The sequence below is a fragment of the Papio anubis genome, chromosome 12 (genome assembly GCF_008728515.1).
Source record: "Papio anubis isolate 15944 chromosome 12, Panubis1.0, whole genome shotgun sequence".
Lineage (NCBI taxonomy): Eukaryota > Metazoa > Chordata > Mammalia > Primates > Cercopithecidae > Papio > Papio anubis.
Genome location: NC_044987.1, coordinates 69,222,391 through 69,240,515, shown reverse-complemented (window position 1 = coordinate 69,240,515; position 18,125 = coordinate 69,222,391). Strand labels below are relative to the sequence as shown.

At 40.2% G+C, this 18,125-nt stretch overlaps 1 protein-coding gene across 8 annotated transcripts in view; it reads left to right on the top strand.

Annotated features, from left to right (window-relative positions):
- The window catches only part of SBF2 (SET binding factor 2), a 517,824-nt gene that overhangs the window by 401,295 nt on the left and 98,404 nt on the right, over window positions 1–18,125 (top strand). The gene's annotated exons all lie outside the window — the stretch shown is intronic.

Here is an 18,125-nt window from a genome sequence, read left to right as displayed (position 1 = left end):
AATTTCTTTTCCCGTGAAAGACTTGTAAAGCATTAGATAACCACCCACACTTGGAACAATGCATTTAATACGTCCTTTTGAAATATGCAATAATGTACAGTAATTCTGTGGTAGCAGCTCACTTACTATTCAGCCACATGCACAGTCAGCTTCAAGAAGCAATAAGGTAACAAGTTTGGTAACTGCCATACTGTTTCTCTCTGTTAGCAGAGTAATCATACATACTTAATGTTTTAGTGGTGGGCTTGGATTTGATTTTTTGTGGTTGGCATGGTTTGTTGTTGGATGAGTTTGTTTTGGATTGTTTTGGTTTAGGGATGAATCAGTCAAGGTCCAATCAGGAAGCAGAAATCACACCAGTAATTTGAACAGAGAAATTTTATTTTATTTTTATTTTTATTTTTATTATTAATTTATTGAGATGGAGTTTTAGCTCTTGTTGCCCAGGCTAGAGTGCAGTGGCGCAATCTCGGCTCACTGCAACCTCCTCCTCCCATGTTCAAGCGGTTCTCCTCAGCTGCCCAAGTGGCTGAGATTATAGGCATACACCACCACACTTGGCTGATTTTTTGTATTTTTAGTAGAAATGAGGTTTCACCATGTTGGTCAGGCGGGTCTCGAACTCCTGACCTCAGGTGATCCACCCATCTCGGCCTCCCAAAGTGGTGGGATTGCAGGCATGAGCCACCGTGCCCAGCCTATTTTTATTTTTTTGAGACAGGGTTTCACTCTGTTGCCCAGGCTGTAGTGCAGTGGCACAATCTTAGCTCCCTACAACCTCTGCCCCCTGGGCTCAAGTGATCCTCCCATCTCAGCCTCCCAAGTAGCTGAAACTACAGGCACACGCCACCACACCCAGCTAATCTTTTTTTTTTTTTGGTTTTATTTTTTGAGGTGGAGTCTTGCTCTGTCGCCCAGGCTGGAGTGCAGTGGTGCGATCTGAGCTCACTGCAACCTCCACCTTGCAGGTTCAAGCAATTCTCCTCCCTCAGCCTCCTGAGTAGGTGGGATTGCAGGTGCATGCCACCACACCCAGCTAATTTTTGTATTTTTAGTAGAGACGGGGTTTCACCATGTTGGCCAGGATGGTCTTGATCTCTTGACTTCATGATCCTCTTGTCTTGGCCTCCCAAAGTGCTGGGATTACAAGTGTGAGCCACCGCGTCTAGCAGATTTTTGTAATTTTTCGTAGAGACAGAGTTTCACCATGTTGCCCAGTCTGGTCTCAAATTCCTAAACTCGAGCTATCTGCCCACCTTGGCCTCCCAAAGTGCTGGGATTACAGGGGTGAGCCACCACACCTGACCAGAAATTTTAATATAGGGAGTTATTAAGTAGTAATAGGGGATTAACTACTAAGAGGTAAAGAGAATTCTTAAGAGTACAGGAATAGAATATAGGGAGCAACTACTGCCTCTAGAGCTCAGGCATAGTACCCAACAAAGAAGCAGACTTGGAAGAAAGCCCCTCCCCAGATCTAGGCTGATTCAGATCATGTTGGAGAGGTGTTGTGGCCACTGGATGGCATAAAATTTCAACAGACCAGAACTGGCAAGCAGTAAACTGCCTGCTGGAGTGCTGGCAAGACTTGCTAGGAAGCCACCCATTAGGATGGCCCTGAAACTTCTAGGGTGCCAGTGAAACTTGATAGGAAGCTACCACCTGGGGTACCGCTGAAACTTTATAGATAGTGAGCACTGCCACTGTAGTCCCACACACCACCAGTAGGTGCCTACCACAGTAGCAAGAAGGAGAAAGTACACCAGAACTAGGAAGAGAATCCACTTCCTACTGCAGTGTTCCTTCAGCATCTTTACTGGCAAAGCTTAATATTCTGCATTTTAGCAAAGGAGAAATGTTTATAAGGGCCAGTTCCAGTATCACAAAGCAAGACAGAGAAGGATAAGTTTGGAAGAAAGAAGTACTGCATTGATTACAGAGGGGTTAGGTAAGGTAGATCACACTGATTCTCGGATATTTTCTAAATCTGTACCTTTTGGAAAATTATTTCTAGTGCATATTAGATTTGTTGATTAAGGAAGTAGATATAAATTGCATTATCCTGGGCACAAATTGCAAATTAGCCATCCTCATACTGTCTAGCCAGTATAAACTCCTGGGTCTTGCTAGCATTGCTTCAGAGAATGGACTCAGCTGCTTGTCTTGTTTAAACTTACTTTTAAAATATTTTAAATAACATTATTAATTTTTTTCAATGGAACAAAAGTTTATTGGGTATCTCAATATAAAAAGCTACTATGACAGGCAACATCATGGGCAGCAACATTAATCAAACATTGACATGGTCCCTAGGAACTTATATTAATAGTCTAATACTGCAGATAATTTTTAAAAATCAAACTGATCCGCAATGCCACCAACCAGATGGGCATTATCTTAAGTAAAAGTTATGTGTGTGTGTGTGTGTGTGTGTGTGTATATATATATATATATATATACATATATATATACACGGGCCAGGTACGGTGGCTCACGCCTATAATCCCAACACTTTGGGAGGCCGAGGCGGGTGGATCACCTGAGATCGAGAGTCCAAGACCAGGCTGACCAACATGGAGAAACCTCATCTCTACTAAAAATACAAAATTAGCGGCGCATGGTGGCGCATGCCTGTAATCCCAGCTATATGAGAGACTGCAGCAGGAGAATCACTTGAACCTCGGAGGTGGAGGTTGCCATGAACCGAGATCATACCATTGCACTCCAGCCTGGGCAACAAGAGCAAAACTCCATCTTAAAAAAAAAATAAAAAAATTCATATATATATATATATATTCCAGATAGTACAGAAAGGAACAAAATGCAAAGTAAAAGTTCCCTTTTCCACTTTCATCCCATTTCCTCTGAACCATTGGTTTCCTTCCTGGGGAAAAGGAGTGGGAGTGGGGGTGAGGGGCCAGGGAAGAGTCATGCATTACTGCCAGCATATGCAGGTTAAAATTTTCTTTTTTTTGGTGGTGGATCATTTGAAGTCAGGAGTTCGAGACCAGCCTGGCCAACATGGTGAAACCCCATCTCTACTAAAAATACAAAAATTAGCCAACCATGGTGGAGTGCACCTGTAATCCCAGCTACTCGGGAGGCTGAGGCAGGAGAACCGCTTGAACTCAGGAGGCAGAGGCTGCAGTGAGCCGAGATCATGCCACTGCACTCCAGCCTGGGTGACAAAGCGAGACTATGTCTCAAAATAAAAATAAAAAATAATTTTTTAAAAAAGTATCTTTTTAACAAAAAGAAACCATTTACACTATTTTCACACCTTGATTTTTTCACTTAGTAGTACGTCTTGGTCATCCTCTCATAATAGCACATACCTAATTATTTTTAATTACTCCATTTATATTTTTAATGAAAAGATGGCATATACGTACCTACTAATCTCATATGAGCAGAATATTTCTTTAGCCCAGATGAAAGGTTATGTTTATCTTTTAGAGTTTTATTTAGTGTCAAAGTGTTCAAGATTTCCCACTTGTAACATTTCCTGTCTTAGATCCTTTGGAATTTGTCATGCAACAGCCACCACAAATTACTTTGTCCCCTAGATTGTAAGCCTACAGTTCCTTCTTCCTTCTTTCCTCTTTTACTAAGTTGCATGTGATTCACTAACTCTTATGGAAGCCTTCTTTGAAGGTGGTACCTTAACAGGCAGGTTTAAATTCTCAGGATTACTTTTACTGTGAAAAATAATGTAATCTTTTATACTTATGTTTGTTGTTTATATGGTACTTTCAGTTTTGATTTCAGTTTATTAGATATGGCAAGCCCTGTGCTTACGTCTGTTTCAGAGTAATCACAGATTAGTAGCACATAATCATTACCCTCAGGACTGGTCCAGAGGAAGATGATAGGAATAATAAAGAGAGCTAATATTTACTGAACTTTTACTGCATACAAGATGCTACGTTTGACTTGCAGTACCTAATCTAACCCAATGAAATTTTATTTCATTTTAAGGTGAAGGAAATGTGGCTTGGAAAGAATCTATATTACCTAGCTAGTAAATGTCAGATCAGGACTCACTCAATTCTGTTTGATTTCAAACCTCATGTTCTTTAACTATAATAGAGTTCTTCAAATGAGTTACAATTTATGAAGCATACCTCTAGAAACTTTTAAAAAATATTTTTGCTTAGAGATATTGAGTTGGCATCACTCCTACTCTCTAATTTCTTCAGCCATTTTCACACATATAACCAGCAAGGATACTTCATTAAGTTTTGGCTTAGAGGGGGCAAAGTCAAGATGTTATGGTTTAATTAATTGTTACATAGTATTATTTATAAGTTTCAAATATTCATATATTTCTCTCTCTTTTTTTTTTTTTTTTTTTTTTTTTGAGACGGGTTTTTAGCTCTGTCACCCAAGCTGGAGTACAATGATGCCATCTTGGCTGACTGCAACCTCCATCCCCTGGGCTTAGGCAATCCTACCACCTCAGCCTCCTCAGTAGCAGGACTGCAAGCATGCACCACCACACACAGCTAATTTTTTAAAATTTTTTTGTTTTGTAGAGATGACATCTCACTCTATTGCCCAGGCTGGTCTCAAACTCCTGGGCTCAAGTGATCCTCCCGCTTGGCTTCCCAAAGTGTTCGGATTATAGGCATGAGCCACCATGCCTGGCCATTTTCACATATTTCTAATAGGAAACATAGTTTTCAAAATTACACTAAATACACTTTTGTATTTCACTGATAATTCAGAAGTTTCTTGAATACTGGCTTTGCCTTAGTAATTAATATGGATCCTGATTGTCCTACTATAGATATGAGAGTTTGTAGGTAATTCTGATGGAATACAAATATGCCCATTTTCCATAGTATTGATATTGTGGCTAGAAGAAAAATCTTATAGAAATATAAAAAGTAGATATTTCATAAGTCATCACTTTTAATTGGTAAATGATAGATTCTTAAAAATTTACAAAATAGGAAAAGAATTTTGTTTTTTTTTTCAGACTTCATGATCTGGATACATTGCATTTCCTACAATAGGTCTCAAGGGATTATATTTTTGCCCCCCCAAAAAAAAGATGGGGCCGGGCGCGGTGGCTCAAGCCTGTAATCCCAGCACTTTGGGAGGCCGAGACGGGCGGATCACGAGGTCAGGAGATCAAGACCATCCTGGCTAACACGGTGAAGCCCCGTCTCTACTAAAAAATACAAAAAACTAGCCGGGCGAGGTGGCTGGCGCCTGTAGTCCCAGCTACTCAGGAAGCTGAGGCAGGAGAATGGTGGGAACCCGGGAGGCAGAGCTTGCAGTGAGCCAAGATCCGGCCACTGCAGTCCAGCCTTGGCGACAGAGCGAGACTCCGTCTCAAAAAAAAAAAAAAAACAAAAAACAAAAGATGGGGGAGTGAGTGGGTGATGAAGGGTCTTTTTTCATCTTTTTTTCTGCTGTAAACCAAATATTAAACTTAAAAACAAATTAGCAGAAAAATGTTTGAGAGTGAAGACAAGTATCATTGCTGGCTGAATCCAAATTTGGCCTGGAAAAGATGTGAATGTGTTTATTACAGCACATCTTTCCAGCACAGCAGAATTTTAGAATGGTCAGATAATTAGTGTATTGCTTTTATTTCCTCCCTTCATTTTCTTCTTGTTCTTTAAGACAGTTTAGCATTCCTCCTCCTCCTCTTCCCTTTCAGCACAACCTCTCCTTGCTTCTCCCACTTTTCCTTTCTAGTTGTGAAAGACTGTCACTCTATCCTACTGCTCCTGGAAAACTTCTGCTTCTGAGAAACTGTGAATTATTATAATTAGTTTAGAACTAATGTTCTTTATTAAGATTAGTTTATATGTACTATTTAAACTAGTGATAGAAGGAAATTGGGGCAATTTACTCAGAAGCTCTACAACAATTAAATTGTGTTTTTCAGTGAATAAACAGTATTTTTAATCTTATTAAATTTATTTTTATAATATTTATTAATTTTTAATTTATGAAATATTTTTCTGAACTTGTCAACTTTTTTTGTGTGATGATTAACTTTTTTCATGTGATGGACAGTTTTTTTTTATATGATGAAAAAAGGTTTGGACCTTTTTGTTCATTCTTCAGAAGAATGAGGCAGCCTACTAAGACTGTTTCTTTCTCTACTCCAAAAGAAATATAGTACCGTTCAGTTCAGAGACATTGAAGTCCTATACTACCACGTCCTGAGTATTAGGACTACAAAGTCCAACAAGTCAAAATCTCCACCCTTAAACACACGCATGTACAGAGAAGATAGATTAGTAAAACAAATTATAGCATATGTATTCTAAAACAGATATAATCTAAGTACTGTAAGAATACATTAGTTCCTGGTGACCCAAGGAACACTTCCCAAAAATTGTGACATATATGCCCATGAATGGTAAATGAGCATTTGTCTTGCATGTGGGAATGAGATAAACAGTGAGTGAAGTATGAGATGACATAAATATTACAGGCAAAAAAAAAAAAAAACACTTGAATCACTTACTGGGAATTGTGACTGGAAATGGAGGCAGAAGGAACAGGATGGTGCCACTGCACTCCAGAGTGAGACTCTGTCTCAAAAAAAAAAAAAGGCAGAAATCCACTTTTTAAAGATTTCCTAATTAATTATTAATAATAAAACAGGCTACCCGTAGCTTGGACTTCTATGTGGATCTGTCCAGAAACACGGAAAATTGCAGAATTTTAACTTGAAATTTTAACTTGAAAGATAGGTCCAGCTAAAAATATAAATTCAAGAGACTTCTACAGAGAGATGATTACCAAATTCTGTTGGAAGAAGATAAAAGAAAAAAGAATAGAGGTCAGAAACATGGAAGAAAAATCTATGGAATAACAAAGTGAAGAAAAGCTAAAGAATGAGACAGCACAAGAGAATCATGTGAAGATCAGGTGAAGTTGCAGAATTCCTATTTTGGAATAGAAGTTAAAAGAAAGTTGCTAATTTGAGCAGTCTTTAGTAGGTTATGTAGTGCCATTAAAAATCAACTGATCGGCCGGGCGCGGTGGCTCAAGCCTGTAATCCCAGCACTTTGGGAGGCCGAGATGGGCGGATCACGAGGTCAGGAGATCGAGACCATCCTGGCGAACACAGTGAAACCCCGTCTCTACTAAGAAATAAAAAAAAAAATAGCCGGGCGAGATGGCGGGCGCCTGTAGTCCCAGCTACTCGGGAGGCTGAGGCCGGAGAATGGCGTGAACCCGGGAGGCGGAGCTTGCAGTGAGCTGAGATCTGGCCACTGCACTCCAGCCTGGGCTACAGAGCGAGACTCCGTCTCAAAAAAAAAAAAAAAAAAAAAAAAAAAAATCAACTGATCATTTATTTTGCAAGAAAACAGTGAGAAAGGAAACATAATTATGACTGAGCCAGGCTCTAATTTATTGTACAGTAGCATGGTATTTGATTATTCCTGTTGGCCCCTCAAAGTACGTTTTCTGTTTTAGAAGATCGTAACACTTCCCACAAACAGATAAAGGCAGCACGTGTTTGACAAAAGGAACAATGCCCTCTCTTCTAATTCTGAGACAGTAGGAGGTGAAGGCGAAGGTCGTACTGAAGGGAGGAGGCATCCCATCTCCTAGAAAGTCATGCTGTGGAAGATTGGGGGCAAGGCTACGGAGGTTGTCCTGTGTGAGTCTGTTTCAATTCTGATTCTGCCTTGGCCTTAGTTCACCAATCATCCTGGACCCTATTACAGGAGGATTCCAGAACCATCAAATAATTCCTGACATACACATTTAAAAGTAAAATTTTTACAACAGAATAAATAATAAAAACATGAAATTTTTTATTGAAATTTTTCATCTTCCAGAAAAAATGGATTTCTTCCAGAAGTATACCTCTTCTTACTTTGCTATCACCATGTATAGAATATAATATAAAGTGTCTGTCCTCACTAAATTGAAAAAGGAAGTAGCAAGCTTTAATGTCTACTGTGATTTTTCTCAGAACCAGTAAGATATCTACTGTTTCTACCCACTGTCTTATGTCTTATAAAACTTGAAGAAAAAATGATTGTGAAGTATACAGACCTAGACTTGAAAGAGTTTTATTCGTGGGCAACATGAGGGTTGGAAGAAGATATTAGACAGTATAGATTTAAATTTTCAATAATATTTTTAAATGTTCAAATAATACAACGAAAAGTTCATCATGAGCCACTCAAGAGTATTGGCATCATGTTCAGTAATGGGAAGTAATTACTCTGGTATTTTTTGTGTGGTGTTTTTTTTTTTTTTTTTTGGAGGCAAAGTCTCTATCTCCCAGGCCGGAGTGCAGTGGCGCAATCTCAGCTCACTGCAACCTCCATCTCCCGGGTTCAAGTGATTCTCCTGCCTCAGCTTCCTGAGTAGCTGGGATTACAGGCACCTACCACCACACCCAGCTAATTTTTGTATTTTTAGTAGAGATGGGGTTTTACCATGTTGGCCAGGCTAGTCTCAAACTCCTGACCTCAAGTGATCCGTCCATCTCAGCCTCCCAAAGCGCTGGGATTACAGGCGTGAGCCACCACGCCATACCATAATTACACTATTTGAATATGTAGGTCCCAAAAAACTTTCTTTGGTTTATGGATTTACTGCCTTAGATTGTTTCCATGAAATGTTGAGAATGTGTTTACATGATTGAATATTTAAGTTATTTTGTTAGGTTTTCCTTTCCCAGACTATTACTTGGAACAATTGGAGAAGAATGGCTAATTTAGCCCAGAAAACACAGGGGAGAGTCTAAGCAGAAAGTCAGAAATGGCACAAACTACAGTGCCTCCCATAAGATGAGCAGATAGGGACTCTTCTGAGCCAAGGTTCCATTCAGCATGAGTATTTTATGCACCCACAGCTCTGTGGCAAATGCTTGACTTCTCTTCCGTTGTGCTCCAGGAAAACTGAAATTTGCAACCTTAGGATAAGGAGAAAGTACACCACCAAAACTATAGGAGGAAAATGCAGTTAGTCATCTTCCAGTTGAGAAAAGCAGGGGGAGGAGCTAATACAGTATAGTAGGAATTCCTAATGCCAACCTACTTTCCTTTTTTTTTTTTTTTTCCGAGACGGAGTCTCGCGCTGTCACCCAGGCTGGAGTGCAGTGGTCGGATCTTGGCTCACTGCAAGCTCCGCCTCCCGGGTTTACGCCATTCTCCTGCCTCAGCCTCCCGAGTAGCTGGGACTACAGGTGCCCGCCACCACTCCCGGCTAGTTTTTTTTTTGTATTTTTTAGTAGAGACGGGGTTTCACCGTGTTAGCCAGGATGGTCTCGATCTCCTGACCTTGTGATCTGCCCGTCTCGGCCTCCCAAAGTGCTGGGATTACAGGCTTGAGCCACCGCACCTGGCCTCCTTTTGTTTCTTTTACTTATATTGAACTTATATGTAAGATTTCATTTTTAAAAGCTAAAACCACATTTTTTTAAAGTAGGAAACCCCCTCCCATCTGTAAATGATCAGACTCAAAAACTAAAGGTCCGGATTATTGGCTCCTCTTCTTCATGTTGGCTCCTCGTTCTTCATCTAGCATAGAGCATTTCACAAAAACAGTTTCTCAAATTGAACTGATGATCTAATATTCAATACAAGAGCCCAGGTGTCCTGATTTCAGATCCATTATTGCTCAATATGGGCTCTAATCCTTTGACCTGGACCCATGACTCTTAACTCTGCTGCACATTAGAATCACTTGGAGTGCCTTTTTTTTTTTTTTTTTTTTTGAGATGGAGTCTCGCTCTGTCGCCCAGGCTGGAGTGCAGTGGCGTGGTCTCCACTCACTGCAAGCTCAGTCTCCCGTGTAGCTGGGACTACAGGCGCCCGCCACCGCGCCCAGCTAATTTTTGTATTTTTAGTAGAGACGAGGTTTCACCGTGTTAGCCAGGGTGGTCTCGATCTCCTGACCTTGTGATCCACCTGTCTCACCCTCCCAAAATGCTGGGATTACAGGCGTGAGCCACTGCGCCCGGCCCTGGAGTGCTTTTAAAGACAACAGATGGAAAGCCTCCATCAAAGGGTAGTTGAAAATAAAATCCTTGAGGCTAAAGCCATCAGTGTCTTAAAAATTCCAGAAGTATTCAAGGATCTCAGAACCCTAAGAGTCTGTCATTCACTTCTATGTAAATGCTGATGATGTCTAGTACAGCTTAATGACATACTTCACCAGTAGACACTGGTTATAAAGACAGTACTCTCCAGGCTAGCATGGCAGAATACTTGGAGATTCTAGCCTCCAAAAAATAACTTAGGTCTGTAAGTTTCTGTAAGTTTAGGGTTCTAAAAGCTTAATGAAAAATGAGGGATACTTATTTTTAATTTATCACACCTGATGATTCAAATCAACAGTGTTTATTCAGCTCTTGTGTTCAGAACCCTTTGGCAGTCAAAATGAGGAACCTCAACATAGAAGATCTAGCCTCTGCCTTTGAGGAACTTGTGATTTATTATCATTGAGTTGAGGAAAAAGAACTCATAAAATATAATAATAATGATACATAGCATTGACTGAACACTTCCTAGGTACCAGATACTATACTGAGCACTTCACTAAGCACTTCGCATACACACATGTGAGGACTTAATCCTCACAATCATAACCTTGAGAGTTAGTCTGATTTCAGAACCTGTTCCCTTAACCATCAGTCAATCCATAGACTAGTGAGAGATAATAAAATGGCTGTTTGCGGGGACAGAACTGGAGTCCTCTGCTATGTCCTGGGTATAAAATTTTTAAAATCAATTTAAAATAAAAAAACAAAGTGGTTGTTCTTAAGCCACTAAGTTTTGGCTGTTTTTTTTTTCCCCCATACAGCAATAGATGGTAGAAATACTGGTACATAGTAAGTGCTATTGACATCTTAGCTAATATTGCTATTATTATATAGATCTTTGATGCCAGGTTATAAAATCCAGATATGTGATCAGTAGGGAACTTTTTCTTGTGTGTGTTTTTGTTTGTGTTTTTTGAGACGGAGTCTCGCTCTGTCGCCCAGACTGGAGTACAGAGACATGATCTCGGCTCACTGCAACCTCCGCCTCCCGATTCAAGCAATCCTCCCACCTCAGCTTCCCTAGTAGCTGGAATTATAGGAGTATGCCACCACAACTGGCTGATTTTTGAATTTTTGGTAGAGACAGGTTTCACCACGTTGCCCAGGCTAATAGGTAGCTATTTTAGATGCTTGGGCAAGAGAGCAATGTGAATTAGATAATACTTTATTAAGTTTGTAATGAAGTATGGCTTAAAAGAAATATTGATTAGTGCAAGAGAAGATATGTTTACGCACTGTATTAGAAGTTTCACAAAAACAGAACTGTATGGAAGTGCAAATCAGTGGTTCAACACAAAATTACATATTACAGGTATCTGCTGAAATTATACAATTGTATACCTTCTGTGATTTAGGATATTGTGTCACCGTTAACAATTATTCTTCCTCATGGTAACGATCAAAATTTTACTGGCTTCATCCTAATCTTGTGAATTTTATAGGAAATTTTCTAAAAACAACAAAAGTAAAATTCAAAGTTTTCAAGGTTAAAAAATTTTGAAGAGGTTTGTTTTCACCCAAGGAAGCCCTAGAATACTTTTTCTGAAATGTTGTCTGGCGACTGCTTGCATTTTTGCTGTCTTTTAAGCCAAGGTGACATTTGTATTGGTCTGGAATTTTTGTCTCTTTACTAAGTAACTGGTTTCCGAATTGCATGTTTAATAACTTCTCATTATATTGTATAAAGATCTGTGGTGTTACAAGGAGAGCTGTGGAAAAACGACACATTTGTGCTTTATTGTTTTTCTTTTTTTAAACACAAGATCTCACTCTGTCACCCAGGCTGAAGTGCAGTGGCACGATCATGGCTCACTGCAGCCTCAAACTTCTGGGCTCAAGGGATCCTCCCACCTCAGCCTCTTGAGTAGCTGGGACTACAGGTGTGCACCACCATGCCTAGCCTATTTCTTATTATCATTTTTTTTTTTTTTTAGAGATGGGGTTTTGCCATGTTGCCCAGGCTTTTATTGCTTTCCTCACAAAATCAACTTTGTTTAATTGGGGGGATGGGGAGAGTTGTAGAGACTCTACTTGGCCACAGCTAAAATCTGTTCTCTTTTCCATCCAAGAGAGCTAACTGAAGCTGACATGACTTCTGGGAAGTGTCTTGCAGGTGACCTCTGGGCGTGCCCCATGCCAAAGTGTTATCATGAGAAATCAGTCCAACAGGAGTGAGATTTGAATCCTCTGGAAGGATTAAGGCAGGGGAAAAGTATCTGGACAGTATCCCCTTATTTGGAATTAATAAACTAAATTTTTACAGCATAACTCTCTCTGTAGTTATGAGAGATGAGATGCATGTAACAATTAAAAGTTACTCGTTCTTTCTAAAACAACTGTATTATCGGTTTCACTGGCTTCATCCCCGTGTTTTGAACCTCATATGTGATAGTACATTTTAGAATCACCATCCCAGCCCCCAGCAGAGTGCTAAACACATTTTTGGAACTCTAAGCACTTCACATACACACATGTGAGGACTTAATCTTCACAAACATAACCTTGAGAATTAGTCTGATTTCAGAACCTATTCCCTTAACCATCAGTCAATCCATAGACTAGTGAGAGGTAATAAAATGATTGTTTGGGGGAACAACCATTGGGGGATAATTTAGCCTTAGGTACTAGTGCCGTGCCAAGAGCTTTCTGTCCAAATACAAATCTTACCTTATTTAATCATTCATTTGGTTCATTTAAATATTTTATATGTCATTCTATTTTTGTTGTTGGACTTGAAGAAATGAGATTCTATATCCAAAAATGCCTTTTTATGCTATAAAAAGGCAAAGGAGCACTAGTATCTCTGTGAGTGGCTTGTATATAATCTTAAAACCACCATTGACTCCAGATCTTTTTGTTAAGCACTTGCCAAAGTCTTCTGAGGGCAGTAAAAGGATTAAGGCATGCATTTCTGAGGCTGGATATAAATAAATTATAGGTTTCCTTTTTCTTCTTTTTTTTTTTTTTCATTTTTTTTTTTTTGAGACGGAGTCTCACTGTGTCTCCCAGGCTGGAGTGCAGTGGCGCGATCTCGGCTCACTGCAAGCTCCGCCCCCTGGGTTCACGCCATTCTCCCGCCTCAGCCTCCCAAGTAGCTGGGACTACAGGCGCCCGCTACCGCGCCCGGCTAGTTTTTTGTATTTTTAGTAGAGACGGGGTTTCACCATGTTAGCCAGGATAGTCTCGATCTCCTGACCTTGTGATCCACCCGCCTCGGCCTCCCAAAGTGCTGGGATTACAGGCTTGAGCCACCGCGCCCGGCCTCCTTTTTCTTCTTAAATTTGAAAATCATATTTCTTGTAATCCAAGTCATTGATTAAAATGCTGACAGGGCAGAATTTTGTAGCAGGCTGCTAGACACCCCCTTCTAGGATAGCTGCAATCCATGCAGTCATTAGACAAGGAGAATATGACAGGAAAAGTAATTTGGAATCAAATCACAGAATGTCTAGAATGTCATGTTAAGGAGTTTAGACTAATATTATTCTCTGGTCACTAAAGAGTACAAAATACTCTTGAGTAGGGCAGTGACGTGATTGTTGCAGAAATAAACTAGAGCATTGTAGAAGATAGGAAGATGAGAGATTAGAGCAACAGAGGCCACTTAGTAGGCTAATATAACAGACAAGTACTGATGAGGGTACTTAGAGAGAGATCCACATAGAGGTAGCAACAGTTACAAACCAAATCTACAGGGGCCAAACAAATAAGACAAATGAGTTAGCAGGCCACATGAAGAGCACATGTCCCATCTAAGGGGCAGCCTCTGCTCAGCTTCAGCAGTAGTTGCCATGCAGGGATGTAGGAACATTGCTATCACATCTTTAGGCTTTTCAAAAGAAGTGCGAAATTTAGATTGTATGTAAAACCTCTTCACTTTCTTTTTTTTTTGAGACGGAGTCTCACTCTGTCGCCCAGGCTGGAGTGCAGTGGCCGGATCTCAGCTCACTGCAAGCTCCGCCTCCCGGGTTTACGCCATTCTCCTGCCTCAGCCTCCCGAGTAGCTGGGACTACAGGCGCCCGCCACCTCACCCGGCTAGTTTCTTGTATTTTTTAGTAGAGACGGGGTTTCACCGTGTTAGCCAGGATGGTCTCGATCTCCTGACCTCGTGATCCGCCTGTCTTGGCCTCCCAAAGTGCTGGGATTACAGGCTTGAGCCACCGCGCCCGGCCACTTTCAAATGTTGACTTCATTTTTCAAAAATCCTAGACAGCCAAAACAAAGCACATATGCGGCCAGATGTAGTTAATAGCATGCGAGCTTCACAACCTCTAGCTTTTAGCTTCTGGTTGTGAATTGTAGTTGTGTGGAAAGTTGTAAGGAAAAGGCCTGAACTCTGGGGCCAGAAAGATCTGGATTTGAATCTTGGCTCATTTTGAGATTTTGTTTTGTTTTGTTTTGGTTTGGTTTTTTTGAGACGGAGTCTCACTCGTTGTCCAGACTGGAGTGCAGTGGCACGATCTCAGCTCACTGCAACCTCCGCATCCCAGGTTCAAGCGATTCTCCTGCCTCAGCCTCCTGAGTAGCTGGAAATACCGGTGCACACCACTACACCCAGCCAATTTTTGTATTTTTAGTGAAGATGGAGTTTTGCCACTTTGGCGAGGCCAGTCTTGAGCTCCTGACCTCAAGTGATCCGCCTGCCTTGGCCTCCCAAAGTGCTGGGATTACAGACACTAACCACCACGCCTGGCCTCATCCAGGCGTGTTTAACTGTCTGAACTTTTATTAAACGAATGTTTAACTGTCTGAACTTTTATTTTTCTACTCGAAGATGGTGATAACTAAAGATGGAATTTTTTTCATTATTCACATAAAGCACCTAACATAGTGCCTGGCATATAGTAAGTGCACAGCGAATATTTGTTGAATGAAAGACAGGACATGAATTCAACTATAAATTGAATGTCTGCTTCACCAGTCACTGGATATATATTGACAAAACAGACACAGTCCCTATGCTCAACAAGCTTAGCCCAGGTCCTCCAGGTGGCAAATGGCAAAACCCATGATGATGCATGTCAGCATCCTCCACCTTTGGGGTTGGAAGTCACAGGGCATACTTGATTATGTTGGTTTTTAGTGGACCCTAATATTTTCATTTAGGGCAAGGACTCTGTAGCCTGAAGATAGGAATTAGAATACTTTTAGTGAGATACAGCCTAATAACATAATTGAGAAAAGAATGGAAAATGCAAAACTCATGACTCGTGAATAACAAAAGCAAAGATTTTAATAACTATGTATCCCTAAAAAGAACTTTATGAACAGATTATTATTCTAGTTTAATTTTGCTTCAGTGGCACCGTTTCCTTTGTATTAGCCAGCATTGTTAGCATTTTTGAGAAGTCATAGATTTGATGAGGATTTGTGGAGGAGCTGCTGAATTACAGAAGAAATTATTATGGCAGAAAATCAGTTATGTGTTGCTGTAAATACTTGACTCAGTAACTCAGCAAATTCCCTTTATGTCCAAAGTGCAAACATTTTGTACCTAACTCAAAAGGTCTGTTTTTAATTTCTGCAGCTTTGCAGTTGTTCCTCTTTGTCACTGATAGATTTTTACATGTTAAGAGAGACATAAAGATAAAGAGAGGTCACTTTCAGAGGGAGTTTTAAGTATTGGGGAGATGAAAGCATGGGATTAACCCTCAGTCACAGGCATGTTTCAGTATTGATAGCAGGAGATTACCTGGAAGAAGTCAGAGAACCATCTGGAATGACTGTGGAGTTAGCTGGTTTTATTATACTCTTGGGTGACATTTCCAGCTAATAAAATTAGAATTAAAATTATAGTCTTAGAAGCAAGCCTCTGGGAAATATGTAATTAACCTTTTGGAATTTAACAAGCATTGTATGTACCTCCAGTACCTATATTTAAGATGCTTTAACCTAGCATTTGAATTGATGCCAAGATGTGCAAGACATGGTCTCTGCCCTCAAAGGCTATTAAGAGAGAGACTATATGTACACAGATTTTTAAAAATTATTTAGGTTTAATTCATAAAAACCTTAGAAGAAAACCTAGGCAATACCATTCAGGCCATAGGCATGGGCAAGGACTTCATTACTAAAACACCAAAAGCAACAGCAACAAAAGCCAAAATAGACAAATGGGATCTAATTAAACTAAAAAGCTTCTGCACGGGAAAAGAAACCACCATCAGAGTGAACAGGCAACTTACAGAATGGGGGAACATTTTTGTAATCTACCCATCTGACAAAGGGCTAATATCCAGAACCTACAAAGAGCTTAAACAAATTTACAAGAAAAAAACAACCCCATCAAAAAGTGGGCAAAGGATATGAACAGACACTTCTTAAAAGAAGACATTTATGCAGCCAACAGATACATGAAAAATTGCTCATCATCACTGGTCATCAGAGAAATGCAAATCCAAACCACAATGAGATACCATCTCACGCCAGTTAGAATGGTGATCATTAAAAAGTCAGGAAACAACAGATGCTGAAGAGGATGTGGAGAAATAGGAACGCTTTTACACTGTTGGTGGGAATGTAAACTAGTTCAACCATTGTGGAAGACGGTGTGGCGATTCCTCAAGGATCTAGAACTAGAAATACGACTTGACCCAGCCATCCCATTACTGGGTATATACCCAAAGGATTATAAATCATGCTGCTATAAAGACCCATGCACACACATGTTTATTGTGGCACTATTCACAATAGAAAAGACTTGGAATCAACCCAAATGTCCATCAATGATAGATTGGATTAAGAAAATGTGGCACATATACATCATGGAATACTATACAGCCTTAAAAAAGAATGAGTTCATGTCCTTTGCAGGGACATGGATGAAGCTGGAAACCATCATTCTCAGCAAACTGTCACAAGGACAGAAACCAAACACCACGTGTTCTTACTCATAAGTGGAAGTTGAACAATGAGAACACATGGACACAGGAAGGGGAACATCTCACACCGGGGCCTGTCGTGGAGTGAAGGGCTGGGGGAGGCATAGCATTAGGAGAAATACCTAATGTAAATGATGAGTTGATGGGTACAGCAAACCAACATGGCACATGTATACATATGTAACCTGCACGTTGTGCACATGTACCCTAGAACTTAAAGTATAATTTTAAAAAAATTATTTAGGTTTAATTAATGGTTTAGTGTTTAGTTTTTAAAACCTAATTGTTGGCATTTTTAAAATATTATCTCTTAATGAGCATACAAAAATAGGAACAACATAGGAACTTACTTCATATAATATATTTCCTTATAAAACAGTAGAGTATTATTTATTTTTTAAAAACTCTACTTTGATCATCTTTGTTGTCGTAGAAATACTAATACTTTATATTGTTATTATGGCTACTATTTTATCTTGTATCAAGCCTAAGAAAGGTTGTAGCATAGCATTTCGGCACATTTTAGAGCAAAAAATAGTCCTAAATGTAATAGAAAATAGAGTGAAATAATTGTTAAAGAAGTATAAACAAAGTTCTAGGCCAGCCATGGTGGCTCACGCCTGTAATCCCAGCACTTTGGGAGGCCGAGGTGGCTGGATTGCTTGAGGTCAGGAGTTTGAGACCAGCCTGGCCAACAAGGTGAAACCCTGTCTCTACTAAAAATACAAAATTTAGCTGGGGATGGTGGTGGGCGCCTGTAATCCCAGCTACTTAGGAGGCTGAGGCAGGAGAATTACTTGAACCAAGGAGCCTGAGGTTGCAGTGAGCCGAGATCGCCCCACTGCACTCCAGCCTGGGTGACAGAGCGAGACTACCTCTCAAAACAACAACAACAACAACAAAGTTCTACATAAGATAGTGTCATAGTCTGCTCAGGCTGTCATATTGAAATACCACCGAGTAGGTGTTTTAACAACAGAAATTTATTTTCTCAAGATCAAGGTTCCAGCCAATTCACTTTCCGGGAATGGTTTTCTTTCTGGGTTACAGATGGCTGCCTTATTACTATGTCATGTGGCCTTTCTTTTTTTTTTTTTTTGAGACAGAGTCTTGCCCTGTCGCCCAGGCTGGAGTGCAGTATCGCCATCTCGGTTCACTGCAAGCTCCACCTCCCGGGTTCACACCATTCTCCTGCGTCAGCCTCCCG